Below are 15243 nucleotides of genomic sequence, written 5' to 3'. Positions count from 1 at the left end.
CTAATAAAGATTTCTTAGGTATGGACTTCTGCTCTTCTGCAATCTTATTGATTTCATAACTTCTCATATGTGCTGTGGAGAACTAGAGGCTGAATGTCAAGGGTCACTCAAAGCTTCAGCAGAGACGAAAAATAAATGTGCCCTAGGAGACCTTTTGGGGGCCCTGGAATAGAACTGGGTCAAGAACTCACACCCTCCCTTTCACTATTTTAGGTATCAATACAAATAACTGGAAGATGGAGGGTGGAGTCTTATTTCAGGTCTCCAGGCTGATAAAATCAATTCTGACTCATAGAGAGGTTCAGAACTAAACATCTCACTTTCCACACCCATACATACAGAACTCTCATTGGATTCTCCCGAGGTTATTAGTCAGGCTCTTGGAGATGACAGGAAACAGAGATATGGCAAAGTTTACTCTGAATGATGGGAGTTCCTATAAGAAAACACCCAGAAGTCAGTAAACAAGGGAAATCGTCTCTGCAGAAGGATTTCTGTTTCTCTGGATTTCTTCAAGTTTCTAGCCAACCTACTGTCTGATTAAAATACTTCAAAGTTCTTTGAAAGAGAATACATATCCCATTGGGCCAGTTGGGCAGAACTCAGTGAAGACACCCCTAAAAGACAGAATTCTTGATCCAGGCTACTCCTAAAGCACCAACTTCTCAGGCACCCAGCCTCTAACTAGCTGCCATTGGCAATCAATAAGAAAGGAAGAATCTTACAGCTGCCTTACTAAAAAGGTTCATTGGATACTCACACTCAGAGTGACATGGAGTCCAAAGCACTATACAGCCAGATTCTGTCTTCAGACTTTCAGAATGAAACCCTGAATTAACTACATACATCCAAGTCCACACAGCTTATGGAAGTTATTTGATCTTTCTAAGCCTCAGTTTGCTGATCTGTAAAAGAAGTAGAATTATTTAGGTATCTCATAGCAGGTTATTTAGGTTAAATGAGATAATCCATGAAAAGGCCTTAGCATGGAGAACAGATAATATAATTGCTTAGAAAAAGCCTTTAAGTCATGCATAATTATTAATTCTTTGAATATGCATTTGCATACCACTAAAAATCTCAAGGGCCACAAGTAGTAGACACAACATTTGGATGAGCACTGCACTTGAGAACCTAATTCCCTGCCGTGAACCTTTTCGTAAAGTGAAAATGTTGCCGTTTCAGAGTGATTCTATTTTTCTGCTTTATATAAAATTTCTATATATTGGCTTTGCTCAAAGTAGGGATAGGTTGTTGTAAGTCTAGGCAGTTCATGGGTTTATAAAAAAACATATTTTGTAAAAGTAACTAAAACAAACATAGCTATGATATATTCTTATTCACGACATACAAAGTCACATTTACAAGTGTATTGTTCAAGGACTCTTTCCTTTGAGAGAACAGAACTAAACAGTGAGAAGTCATTTACAGTGAGTCCAGGTGCCCCGGAGAAAGGCTGTTCAACCTCCACTTTCACACAGTTTGGCAGGTCTATGCAACACATGGATAAACTTGGTGCTTGATATCAGGCTGAACTAGGCATTAATTCCTACTAGCTGTGTTTTGTAGGGAAACTATTCATTCTCTCAAAATTTCAATTTCCTCGGGCCAATTAAAGCATATTCTCTGGGATGGGCACAGGCGTCATGTGTTTAATTCCCAGATGCTTCTGAGTCAAGTTTAAAATTTCATAGTCTAAAGCTAGAGTTTCTCCAACTGTAGCAAGAATCACAGACTGCTGGGCCCACCTCCAGAGTTTCTGGTTCTGTAGGTCTGGGGTGGGACATAGGATTTGCATTTCTAGTAAGTTCCCAGTGATACTGACACTGCCTGTTCAGGGACCACACTTTGAAAAACACTCTAATAAACACATCAGATTACTTCTTGTTCCCCTTGCATGATATCTATGAATCATAACCAGAAATGCCCAGCAACATCCTGCTTCACATCACTCAAAATAAATCCCTCTTTTCCTAATCTTTCACTTTTGTTCGAAACCCCACCTACCCAATGAGAAGGGGTAGGGTAGGGTAAGAATAAAAGACATAAGTCCTGGTATAAAAAAATGACATTTATATGTAATATACTGATAAATCCACAAATGCCATGGACCTTATCATCTAGATAAGTGAAAATAAATCTCAGAGAAAAAAAACAACAGATTAAGTAGTAAAAGTGGTTGTCTCAAAAGATCAGAACTGGGTGGTCAGAAGGTCTATGTAGGACTGATGATTGCTATTCATTGTGAGACTTTTAGTATTTTTTTTTACTTTATTATTATTTTTAAAAATATTTTTATTGATTTCAGAGAGGAAGGGAGAGGGAGCGAGAGAGAGAAACATAAATATATATATATATATCTCTATTCATGTTTGTAGTCCTAACTTTAACCAAAATACCTGGCACATAATGGGAGCATAATAAATGTTTTGTTGAATGTAAATAGCCAATAAGCCAAAAATACTCACCTAACAACCAGACCTATTTCTCAGAAAAGATCAACTTGAATCAATGATGATATGAACCTCATCATCACTTATCAGGGCCTTTCAGTTCTTTTAAGGAACATAAGAAATGTTTTTCTTGGTTAAAAAGAGGCAAGTGTTTTTATAGCCTTATTGTTGTTAACATCTTTTCACACCTCTGTTCTTCAGTCTGACCATGTTCCTCTCTACACATGCTAAACTTGATAACCACACAACCCCTAGAACTGTGACAAAAATAGACGTAATTTTTCCAGACGGGGGTTTCTGACTTTTTAAACAATACTAAAATAGAACACATCAAGGTGAAGGTTGGTCCTGGTTAGCTATGCAGTCCAAATAAGTAAACAGGCTGGAAAACACAACAGGGACTTTTGAATTAGCCCCAATGGGTCCCACTGATGTAATTGGCCCAATGTCTATGGAAGTGTGTCAACTTAATAAGGTGGAGGCCAAGACTGTGCCTATTATCCTTTAACCTCAGGGTCTGTTTATAATTTGTTATTCATTAAGCAGCTAACTCTTTACCAGGAGGCCAAAAGCTGGCTGTCTTTGCCGTGACATGGTGTCCTAAGTCCTAAGTCCTGTTGCTGCTTGTCCTGCCCTCCCTTTAACAGACATTATTATAAGTAAACTCAAGAGACAAAAGCACTCAAAAGAAGAAAAAGAAGAATATTGTGACACTGAATGTGCCAAACCTAGTAGAAGCTCTGGAAAAGTCTTTGCTAAAACAGGATATGGGTCATTGAGTCCCAAATACTTTTTTTGGTTTTGTTTTGCTTGGGTTGGTATGGTTTGGTTTAATGTGGTTGTATTTTTTTTTCTCTCTCTCTCTCTCTTTACGATGGTGGTGGTTAAGGAGGATGAAAGAACAGAACTGGCAGGTAGATAATCCTGAAATCGTTTACTCCAGAGTGCAAGAAACTCAGAAAATTGTCAGAATGGAGAAAGTGCCTGAAATAAAATGCTAGGAAAACAAACTGAAAACTAACCTGTTTGCAGAGTGGCCTAGTCTTAAGAAAGAGAATTAAATTAGACTACCACTTCCTTTTAAATTTAAGGAAAGGATATGAGTTTGCCTACTTCATGAAATTGTTTGAAACCCTGCCTATAAAAGTTTCTCAGAAGAGTTATCCGATATAATAAAAAGGTAATATGCAAATTCAGCATCATTCCAAGACACAAGATGGCTGCCCCCATGTGGACACAAGATGGCCACCACAAGATGGCCAGCAGGGGAGGGCAAGATCAGGCCAGCAGGGGAGGGCAGTTGGGAGGGACCAGGCGTGCAAGGGAGGGAAGTTGGGGGCGATCAGGTCTGCAGGGGAGGGCAGTTAGAGGTGACCGGGCTGGCAGAGGAGGGCAGTTGGGAGGGACCAGGCCTTCAGGGGAAGGCAGTTGGGGGGAACCAGGCCTGCAGGGGAAGGCAGTTGGGGGTGACTGGGCCAGCAGGAGAAGGCAGTTAGGGGTGACTAGGTAGGCAGGGGAGGGCAGTTAGGGGCAACCAGGCTTGCAGGGGAGGGCAGTTGGGGGCAACCAGGACTGCAGGGGAGGGCAGTTACGGGTGATCAGGCAGGCAAGGAAGGGCAGTTAGGGGTGACCAGGCCAGCAGGGAAGGGCAGTTGAGGGTGACCAGGCCAGCAGGGGAGGGCAGTTAGGGGTGACCAGGCCAGCAGGGGAACAGTTAGGCATCAATCAGGCTGGCAAGGGAGTGGTTAGGGGGTGATCAGGCTGGCAGGCAGAAGTCATTAGGGGCAATCAGGCAGGCAGGCAGGGGAGCAGTTGGGAGCCAGCAGTCCTGGATTGTGAGAGGGATGTCTGACTGCCCTAGGGCCTAAATGGGCAGTCAGACATCCCTTGAGGGGTCCCATATTGGAGAGGGTGCAGGCTGGGCTAAGGGACACACACACACCCGTGCACGAATTTTGTGCACCAGGCCTCTAGTACATTCATAATTTCCTTACTATTTTACTGTTTTCTTAACAAATCATATCTCTGAATCCCCAGAAATGTTCCCCTAGTCCTAAATAATCCTCCACCTGTAGCTTCAGCCACTTGGCAAATATTTTCTACATGCCTACTTTTGAGGCAGGACAGTAAGAAGCTAGGAAAATTCCTTGGCAAATAAATGGGGAAACTGAGACAGATAGCTGAACAAACTGGCCAAGCAATTTACAGCCAGGTACAGAAGGGTACCTCCCTAGAGATAATATCTAGGCCTCCATTGTACTTCAGCTCCAGGCCCAGAAAAGCAGCAAAACCAGGTGGTTGATGCCAGGACCAGCTGCAATGATCAATGACTCTGCCCTGGTGCTGACCAATCAGGAGAGGCCACAACCCTGAAAAAGCACACCTAGAAAAATGATAAATATTCTGCTGAAACTGTTCCCTGAGTTCTCCCTAAGATTCCCAACTGCAAAAGAGCCCTCAAGACAAAGGAATCAGCACAAGCTTTCCCTTCCCCCTCTTCCCCACAGGGGTGTGTCTCCTAAACTCTAAAGGACCCCATGAGACTCGCAACCAGAGGAGCAGTGGGCAGTGGCAGCAGGCAGTGGCAGCTCATCCCAGGCTAACCCCTGATCCTATCTCCAAGGCCCCCTTTTCTCTGACTTCCCACTGAGCTAAAGCAGTTCCTCCTCGGCTCATTTCCTGCCTATACCATTTTTACAGAACAAAAGCAGCCCAGCCTCGGCTCTCCTGTTGCTTCTTCTATGCTAAGCCCTTCTTTGCTTCACTGTCCTCAGCTTTAATAAACATATCCTCATAATCACCTGGACTCAAGTTGTAAAACCTTTCCTGCATGAATTCAAGAACCCAAACACTACCAGCTAGTCCTAGGCAGACCTGCTCAGGGACAAGTCCCTGTCAAGTAATACTATATTTAAAACTCTGTAAGATTAAAGAAACACACACACACACACACACACACACACACACACACACACACACAATAGATTCAGTCTCTGTTCTCATAAAGATTTTTTTTAAATATCTTTTTATTGATTTCAGAGAGAAGGGAGAGGGAGAGAGATAGAAACATCGATGATGAGAGAGAATCATTTATCAGTTGCCTCCTGCACGCCCCCCACTGGGGATTGAGCCCCACAACTCAGGAATGTGCCCTTGACCGGAATCGAACCTGGGACCCTTCAGTCCGCAGGCTGGTGCTCTATCCACTGAGCCAAACTAGCTAGGGCTCTCATATAGATTTTAGCCTTCAGAAGGCCTGATTTTTAATTTTAAAAAAATTAGACTATCTTCATCATGAAGACATACGGAATTAAGTTAAAATTAGACAACATGGGTTGAGCAAGTCTTTAAATAATGGCCTCTGCATACTGAGAGAACAGTGGAGGGTAGAAAGAGTGAGTGCTTCACAAAGGAGCACACAGGATTCCGCATCCTCATCACCACAGTCTCCTTCCAAAGGAACTCACTAACATCAGTGGAGCCAGTAGGACAAAAATGTAAATTATTACTTTAGGTTGGTAAAGAAATATTTATAGGGAGTATATCCATGTATATTTCTTTTTTAATATACAAAGACTTTATTGTAAACATTGAAAACAGAAGGCTTGAAAGATATAGAAATATAATGAGAAAGTGAAAGTCTCTCATCCCCAAAAGTAACTGCTGTTAACAGTGTACCACTTAGCCTTCTAAAGTTTTTATAAGCATACCAGAGGCCCGATGCACAAAATGCATGCAAGGGGCTCAGCCCTCGCAGCCCCGGCTGCCTCGCAGCCCCACACCCCTCCCACTGGTCGTTCTGGGAGGTCATTTCACTGTCCAGTCTAATTAGCATATTAGCTCTTTATTATATAGGATGTGCATCTATAAATTATAAATATATTGTGTTTTCCCATTTACCTAAGTGGTATCATATAAAACCCATTTTCCTGTGACTTATGTTTTTTTCTCATAAAAATGTCTGAGCTATCTTTCCACCATGGCGCACGGAGTCCTACTTCATTTGTTATAGGTGCTGCCTTGAATTTCATGATATGCATAACCGTGGTCTATCTAACTATCCCAATACCGATGGAGACTTCTCTGGTGTCATTTCCCCACTATTTGAAGCAGTGATTATATTTGTATAGGAGTGCGAATATTACCCACGAACAGGGACATTGACACCATGTGTCTTTATTTTCATAATGTGGTTTAGGATAAGAATTGGGGAACTGCCCTAGTTGGTTTGGCTCAGTGGATAGAGTGTCGGCCTGTTGACTGAAGGGTCCCAGGTTGCAGGCTTGATCCCCAAATGGGGGGCAGGCAGGAGGCAACCAATAAATGATTCTTTCTCATCGTTGATGTTTCTATCTCTCTCTCCTTCTCCCTTCCGCTCTGAAATCAATAAAATATATATTTTTTAAATGGGCACCCTATTTATAAAAAAAAAGAAATTGGGGAGTTAATTGCTAAGCATGTTTCAAGAATATGGTATTTGTATTCTATTGCTTCATGGAAAACAAAAATAATTTTCCATTCTCACATAAAACAATCACTTTTCCTTCCTTAAGTATAAGTTTGAGCATCACAAATTACAGTATCATCACTGATTTGAAATCGGCATCACCAATAAAACATTGTTATGGAAGTAATTATCGGCTCATCAGAAGTCATCTGCCCCTGTAGTTCTTAGTAGAGTTGTATTCTCTTAAACTATTTAGTAATTCACCTTCTATTCACCTCTGAAATGGGCTCTGCACATTCTGTTTTATTTTCTGGGAATATGTGCCTAATGTTAATTATTGTGACATATCTTGAGTCCAGAAAAAACTTGTTTTTAAGTTTCAACTTTTATATTATTTTTTCAATTACAATTGACATTTAATATTATATGTTTCAGGAAGAAATTTTTCATGTAACTAAAACTTAGTGTATTGTAACCTAGCGCACTGCATGTTGGAATATATCATGCTATACATAGCAAGTAGTCAAGGGTGGTTTTATCAAAACAGAGCAAAAATTTTCCTCTTGTTATTTTGGGATATTTTAAAAACGTGCCTTGGAGCTCTAGCATAGGGCTTGATTAATGCATAATTTCCTCTTTAAAATTAGAAACAGGAATCGAGAATGTAGTTTAATAATTTGCTCTTCTTTTCCAAGCATTCTAATTAAGGCCTGGCCCCCAGACCTGATTAAGCAGCGCCTGCATCTGCCTACAGTTTGCAGTTATCCCTTCGAGGCAGGAACTCAAGCTTGTTTTGAATGAATGGGAAAAGTCTGGAGAAAGCAATAAGGGGAGAGAGGCTGCAAAGGGGAGTTACTTGGTTTGGATTCTGCTCTTGTAATTAGAGTTTGCCATGTCCCTCACAGAGGGCAACAACACAATTTAACAACAAATGTAAGAAACATCATTCTAAGTAAAACATCACCAGTTTATGACTCTTAGAGCACTCTGTCAGGGAGATCCTAGTTTCCACTGCATTACCCTTTGTAATAGGTCTTCAACCTAACTTGAATTCCATTTTGCTTAGACCGAAAATGGGCATGCCACTCAAACAAACAGGCTAATCAAAGACCTTACCTGAAATTGATATATGAACTTGGGAGGAGAAGTGCTCTTTCTATCAGATTTGCTAATCGTGGAGAATGTGAATCTGGGCTTTACAGTAGCCAATAGTTCCTGTCACTTGGGAAGAACATTAGAAGTCAAACAAGTGTGTGTGTGTGTGTGTGTGTGTGTGTGTGTGTGTGTGTGTGAAGCAGATGAGAAGGGGAGAAGGAGAAAGTAAGAGAACAGAAGGGGTGGAGAGACAAGGAGAGTAGAGGAGAAACTTGTCAGTTCTGACCTTTAGTCCCAACCAGTAAAGTCCTAATTTCTGAAACTTTTCTTTTGATCATGTGAACTACCCTCAACATCCTTTCCAAACTTAAAAGACAATGAATTTCCTTCTTTTGGTTAATCGGGTTTGCATCAAAGAAATACAATTAATACAACACATCCATATCAGACATGTTCAATAAATTGGGTGGGTTGTTTTGTTTTTGGTTTTTTTAGTTTTTAGTTTGTTTACTGAACTGCTATTTTTCACCTGCACCATTTGCTTGGGAGTGCAGCATTTGTGTGTTTGAGCAGCCTTTCTTTCCAGTCTTTCTTTATAGGGCAACAAATATCCAATTTTATGGTACATTATCTTCCAGTTCAGCAAAACATATAATAAAAGTTTTTTCTGTTGCCGAAACCGGTTTGGCTCAGTGGATAGAGCATCAGCCTGTGGACTGAAAAGTCCCAGGTTCGATTCCAGTCAAGGGCATGTACCTTGGTTGCAGGCACATCCCCAGTAGGGGGTGTGCAAGAGGCAGCTGATCGATGTTTCTCTCTCATCGATGTTTCTAACTCTCTATCTCTCTCCCTTTCTCTCTGTAAAAAATCAATAAAATATATTTTTTAAAAAAAGTTTTTTCTGTCACCTCACACCTGTCAGAATGGCTATCATCAACAAATCAACCAACTATAAGTATTGGTGGGGTTGTGGAGAAGAGGGAACCCTAGTACACTGCTGGTGAGAATGCAGACTGGTACAGCCACTGTGGAAAACAGTATTAAGTTTCCTCAAAAAATTAAAAATGGAACCCCCATTTGATTCAGTCATCCCAATTCTAGGACTATATCCTGAGAAACCTGAAACACTCATCAGAAAGAATATATGCACCCCTATGTTCATAGCAGCGCAATTTATAATAGCTAAGACTTGGAAACAGCCTAGGTGCCCATCAGCAGATGAGTGGATAAAAAAATCTACGGTACATTTAAACAATGGAATTCTACATGGCAATAAAAAAAAAAGAACTCTTATCATTTGTGACAACATGGATGGACCTGGAGAGCTTTATGTTGAGCAAAATAAGCTAGTCAGAGAAAGATAAGTATCACATGATCTCATTCATATGTGAAACCTAATGGACCAAATAAACCTAGACCTAGAGTTATAGAAGCATGAACAGATTGTTGAACCTCAGAGGGAAGGCCAGGGAGTGTAGGTGAAAAGCGATAAACCAATGAACTTGTATGCATACTAGTATATGCATAACCCGTATGCAGACAATGGGGTGGTAAGGGCCTGGTGGGGGGAGGGAGGACAAGAGTATGCGGGAAGAGGTTAATGGGGGGAGGGGAAGGAGCACCTATATAATATTTTTAATAATAAAGATTTTTTCAAAAAAGTTAATTTTTCCCTGAGTCTTTCTTTCATATTGGATCCTAAAGTCAAGGAAAGACAAGATAGCTTCCTTTTCCTATTCCAGATATGCCAAGTGCCAACAAGGTTTTACCTAAATGGGACTCACATCAGTTGGCAAGTCAGTACACTTTGTGCCAAAAACATGCAAGAGTAAAGTCCAACTCAAAGTTACACACAGCCCAACAAGTTTATCCTGAAGATAATCTAGGAAACAGCCGGGATTGCATCGCATTCTCCAAACATGCCAGGATCTCTCCTTGCTTCTCTCCACCATTCTCCAGGATACTGCACAGCCCGCTTCTCAAATGGATCATACTCCTGACTTCTGAAGTTTCCCCCTATGTTGAGAGGAGCTTTATAAAATGCTTTGGCTTTGTTTGCCTCAAAGGAAGAAAGTAAAATATTGCTCTAATATTTCTATTTCACAAAAGACTCTCTCCTCCATCATGCTACAGATTTATACTCGAGTCCATGTGTGAGAAACAGCGTGGGTAATCCCTTAGTGGCAGAGGACCCTGTACCTCCGCCCCTGAGTAGTGTGGCCTGACTCTCACTGTGCTTCCATGTTTTGTTTTGTTTTTATGTCCAATGGAGAAAGCAGTAATATCTCTTGTGTAGTTAAGGCGACAATTAAATAAATACACATATGTAGCATTTAAACACTGCCTGTCACATAGAAAGAGATACATTATCACTTCCCGCACCTTCTCCTTTCATCGCTTCCTCTACTTTGCATTCTCCATTTACTCCTTTCCATGCACCAACACCAACAGAAGTTAAAATCCTTAGCTTGTCCATTCAATGGGGATTTACTGTGTAACAGTCTAATTTACAGTTGTTATGAAAATTAATAAAAATTCATATATTTAAGAACTTTGTCTTTCCACAGATTTCAGAATCTAGAAGCAAACCTGTAGGAGTTATTTTTTAAGTTGGTATGATTAATTTAATGTCAAAGCTAGCTCAATTTTTCTGAGTAAAATGGAAATAAGGAAAAAATGAAGCGGGAAGGAGGGTTACAAAGAAAGAGAGAAAAAGAAATAAAGAAGAAAAATAAAAGGGAGGGAGCGAAGAAAAGAGGGAGAAGATTACACTCAGAAAAATTATGAAACGACATCAAAATTCACTGTAAAACAATCCTATTTCATATCCTATTAAACTCCATAGGAAATGACATTTGCTACAGTAAGAAAAACAGATGGTGGAAGGAGAGAGGAAAATAAAATTCTTTGAAAATCGAGAATGAAAATGCCACTGCTAACATTTTAGGTCCCATTGACGTGTTCATATATCAAGTTATAGCCTCCAAGACAGTCACTTTCTTTATTATATGCATGCCTCCCAGACGAAAATAGTTCCATAGGGCTTCTCAAGTGAGAAGCAAGTGGTGTTTTGGATGTGTGTTTGTGTGAGGTTGCATGTGAATTTGTGAGTGAGGCCAGGAGAGGGAACAGTGGGGGTCATTCAAACCCATGAGACAGGCACCCTGACTGCGAAGCTTTGCCAGCAGCACGGTGATTCATCTTCCTCCCAGGCACAAGCACATCAAGTCCTCTGTTTTGCTCTTAGTTCACATTTGTCCTCTTTAAACCAATGAGTCATAAGTTGGAAATATGTATGAAATAAGCAAGGAGAATATGTCACTGAGTTATTTCTGGTTGTTCAATATACACATCCTAGGACATCGTGGGTTTGAAAGGCAAATTTTTAAATAGGAGAGGTTTCTACAAAGCAGATGGAATTGGTTCTATAAGAAAAAAAGAAAGTCAGGTGCAAGAAGAAATGGAGCCTGGTAAAAAGATTAGATTTAGGTGGAGAGAATAATATTTCTTCATGCTCTCTAAAGGATAATTCTCTTCAGAGGAAATTGCATAAATTCTTGGTCACTCAAATTAGCAGAGAACTATTCTTGCCAAAATTTAGTGCTGGAAAACAAATGACATTTGGTCTGCTGAAAATTTGTCCCACCTCTCCATGGCATATATGAATTCAGACCTTAACGCAAATACAATTTTTCTATCAATACCTTCCTGGCCAAAATTAAATAATTGAGGATTAAATAATTGAGGAGTTTTATCATGAGAAAGTAGAAATCTGAACACAGCCACATATAATGCCTGGTGTTATAATTACCGATGTAGGACCTTTTCACTTACCTGTTTGCTCAGCAGTGACCCACTGAGCACCTTCCATGGGCCAGGTTGTAAGTAGCTTAGGCACCGAGGACACAGCGGTGCACAGGTTCATAGACCTTAGGTTTTCCAGTCATGACAGGTATTTAGGAAATAATAATAGAAATAATATAGTGACAATCAGTGGTCTGAAGAGTAGTCGAGGTGGGTGCCTTGATTGTCTGGGTGTTGGGACAAGGGAGGGATGAAGACATGAAGATTTGAAAACCTGAGGAAGTGTAAGATGAGAAGAAGATGTAAAGAACATTCCAAGCAAAGGGAATATCACTGCAAAGCCCTGAGGCTGGCAAGAGAGTGGGGTTTCTTAGAAACTGAGAGAAGAGATGAGGAAGAGAGAGAGAGAGAGAGAGAGAGAGAGACTGAGGAAGGCCAGAGGTCATATGGAGAAAGCCTGCTAGGCCATGCTGAGAACTATGGACCTTCTCTGAAGAAGAATTTCAAGTCACTGGAAGCAGAGGAGAGACGTGATCAGATGTGCATTTCTTAAAGATAACTATCTTTTATGGAAAGAATTTAGTGGTGAGAAAGTGAGGGAAGAGAGAAAATGATCAGCGACTATTGAAGTACTCCAACATCTTGATCCAAGATGATGACTGAGGAGAAAGGAAATGTAGAAAAGGTTGTGATAAATAAAGTCTTATCAAGAAAATAGTGATTGTTTTCATACATGAGTAAGACAGGGATGGAAAAAAGAATGGAGTGAAAGATGGCCTCTGTGAATTATAAAAAGACTTCGTCTCTGTGTCACATGTATACTTACAACTTACACACTTCAACAGTGTTCCTATTCTTGCTGTTCCCCTTCCCCTGCCATTGTATATAAAGTGGTTAATGTTACAGTGTGTCCATAGTTGAAAGAATCTCTGGTTGGAGTCATGGCAGAACAAAGGAAGGAATGGATATTACACAGAGAATGTGGTCTGAGCTAGATGCAATAACTGATAAGATTTGGGCCCTAGCTGGTGCTCAGTGGTTAGAGCTTTGGCCTGTGGGCTGAAGGGTTGCAGTCTCAAACCCAGTCAAGGGCATGTACCTTGGTTGCAGGCTCTATCCCCAGGCACCAGTCTGGGCACATGTGGGAGGCAACCAATCCATATGTCTCTCTCACATTAATGTTTCTCTCTCTGTCTCCCTCCCTCCCTTCCACACTCTCTAAAAATCAATGGGAAAATATCCTCAGGTGAGGATTAACAACGACAACAACAAAAAGATTTGGAATGTTTCCCTTTATTTTTTTTTCTTTATTTTTATTGTTTACACTATTACAAATATCCCTGTTTTTCCCGCTTTGCCCACCTCCACCCAACCTCCAGCCCCCTTCCCTCTGGCCAACACAACACTTTTTTCTGTATCTATGGGTTATGCATATGTGTTCTTTGGCTAATCCCTTCAGCTTCTTTCATCCAGTCCCCCATACCCTCTCTCCTCTGACAGCCATCAGTCTGTCCCATGTATCCATGCCTCTAGTTCTATTTTGTTCATCAGTTTATTTTGTTCATTAGATTCCATGTATGAGTGAGATCATATGATACCTGTCTTTCTCTGACAGGCTTATTTTGCTTAGCATAATAATCTCCAGGTCCAACCATGCTGTCAAAAAGGATAAGAGTTCCTTCTTTTATATGGGGGTATAGTATTCCACTGTGTAAATGTACCATAGCTTTTTTATCCACTCATCTACTAATGGGCACTTTGGCTGTTTCCAGATCTTAGCTATCTATAATAATCTATAATAATAAAAGGGTAATATGCTAATTAGACCGGACATCTTCCAGACGTCCTTCAGGATGTCCTTCCTAACCAAGCCAGAGCCGGAGGGAAGCAAGGCCATGTGCCAGGTGCCTGCAGGTGGCCAGAGGAGGGAAGCAGCCGGGGTCCTGGGTGCCTGCAGGCGGCCAGAGGAGGAAAACCTGGGTCCTGGGTGCAGGAGGGAAGCTGGTGCCAGCAGTCAGGGGAAGGAAGGCCTACTCTTGCATGAATTTTCATGCATCGGGCCTCTAGTTGTACATAATGCTGCTATGAACATAGGAGTGCATACATTCTTTCTGATTGGTCTTTTGGGATTCTTAGAATATATTCCCAGAATTGGGATATATCACTGGATCAAAAGGCAGTCCCATTTTTAATTTTTTGAGGTAACTTCATACTGTTTTCCACAGTTGCTGCACCAGTCTGCATTCCCACCAATAGCGCACAAGTGTTCCCTATTCTCCACATCCTCGATAGCACATTTTTGTTGATTTATTGATGGTGAGCATTCAGTCAAGTATGAGGTGAAATCTCTTTGTGGTTTTAATTTGCATTTCTCTTATGATTAGTGTCAGTGAGCATTTTTTCATTTGTCTATTGTCCATCTGTATGTCCTCTTTGGAGAAGTGTCTATTCAGGTCTTTTGCCCATTTTCAATTGGATTGTTTGTCTTCCTGGAATTGAGTTGAATTTCTTTATATATCAGATTGTTTCCCTTGTAAAAGTCAGTGGGTACAACCTCAGGTTTTATGGAATTATTTTATTACATTACATGGAAGCAATTTCTCTTTTAGATGTTTAAGTGTAGAAGGAAGTATGTGTTGATTTTAAGCAGCCAAGTGATATATACCATTATAGATATTTGTCACTTTTTTGGCTGCCCAGCATCTGACCTTCTTCCATACATACATTTAGGGAATTTCACATCTTACAAATTGTAGGGGGAGTCAAATCCTACTATAGAAGCAAAAGATGCCAGATACTCACTAAGCCAGACTTTCTGGTAGCTAAGGTATGGGCACTCTTCCTAGGCTGAGCCAATCAGAGGTACCCACCCTCTGTTCCACATCAGAAATTAACGATGAGAAGAAGGACAGACGAAAATGTGCTCTGACGCTGGCAGTGAGACATCAGTACCTGCTTTTCAGAAAAGTCAGAACTGAGGCATCACTGGCAGCAGTTTGGGTGGGGCACACATCAAGGTACAGGTCTCAGCAGTAGTAGCAATTGCATTTTCTCCAGACCAGTTATGTGATGTGTTTTAGGTTGTGGTTCTTACCACATCAAATCTCCGCCTCTTTGCTCTGCTTTCCCAGTGTTTCTATGAGATGCTCAATATACTTTCAATTAATTTCTTTTCTCCATTTGTATCTGACCTTTAAACTAAAACCTCTTAGTAATACAATAATATTTAGCATCTCACTCGTTGGACAGTTTAACAAACTGTAGATGGTTAATTTGGCAGCCTGTTATTACAAATTTCAGATGACTGGTTTCTTTATGTGACTTGTATCTGCATTCAGAAGTCTCAGTTTTTATTATTTGTTGTGGTTTATCATTTGCTTACATTTTAAAAGAAACATATCCTTTTCCCTAAATATATACATGTACAGACCTTTGAAAAGCTGA

The sequence above is a fragment of the Eptesicus fuscus genome, chromosome 8 (assembly GCF_027574615.1).
Source record: "Eptesicus fuscus isolate TK198812 chromosome 8, DD_ASM_mEF_20220401, whole genome shotgun sequence".
Classification (NCBI taxonomy): Eukaryota; Metazoa; Chordata; class Mammalia; order Chiroptera; family Vespertilionidae; genus Eptesicus; species Eptesicus fuscus.
The sequence above is the reverse complement of the archived record's forward strand: the minus strand, read 5'-3'. Positions refer to the sequence as shown.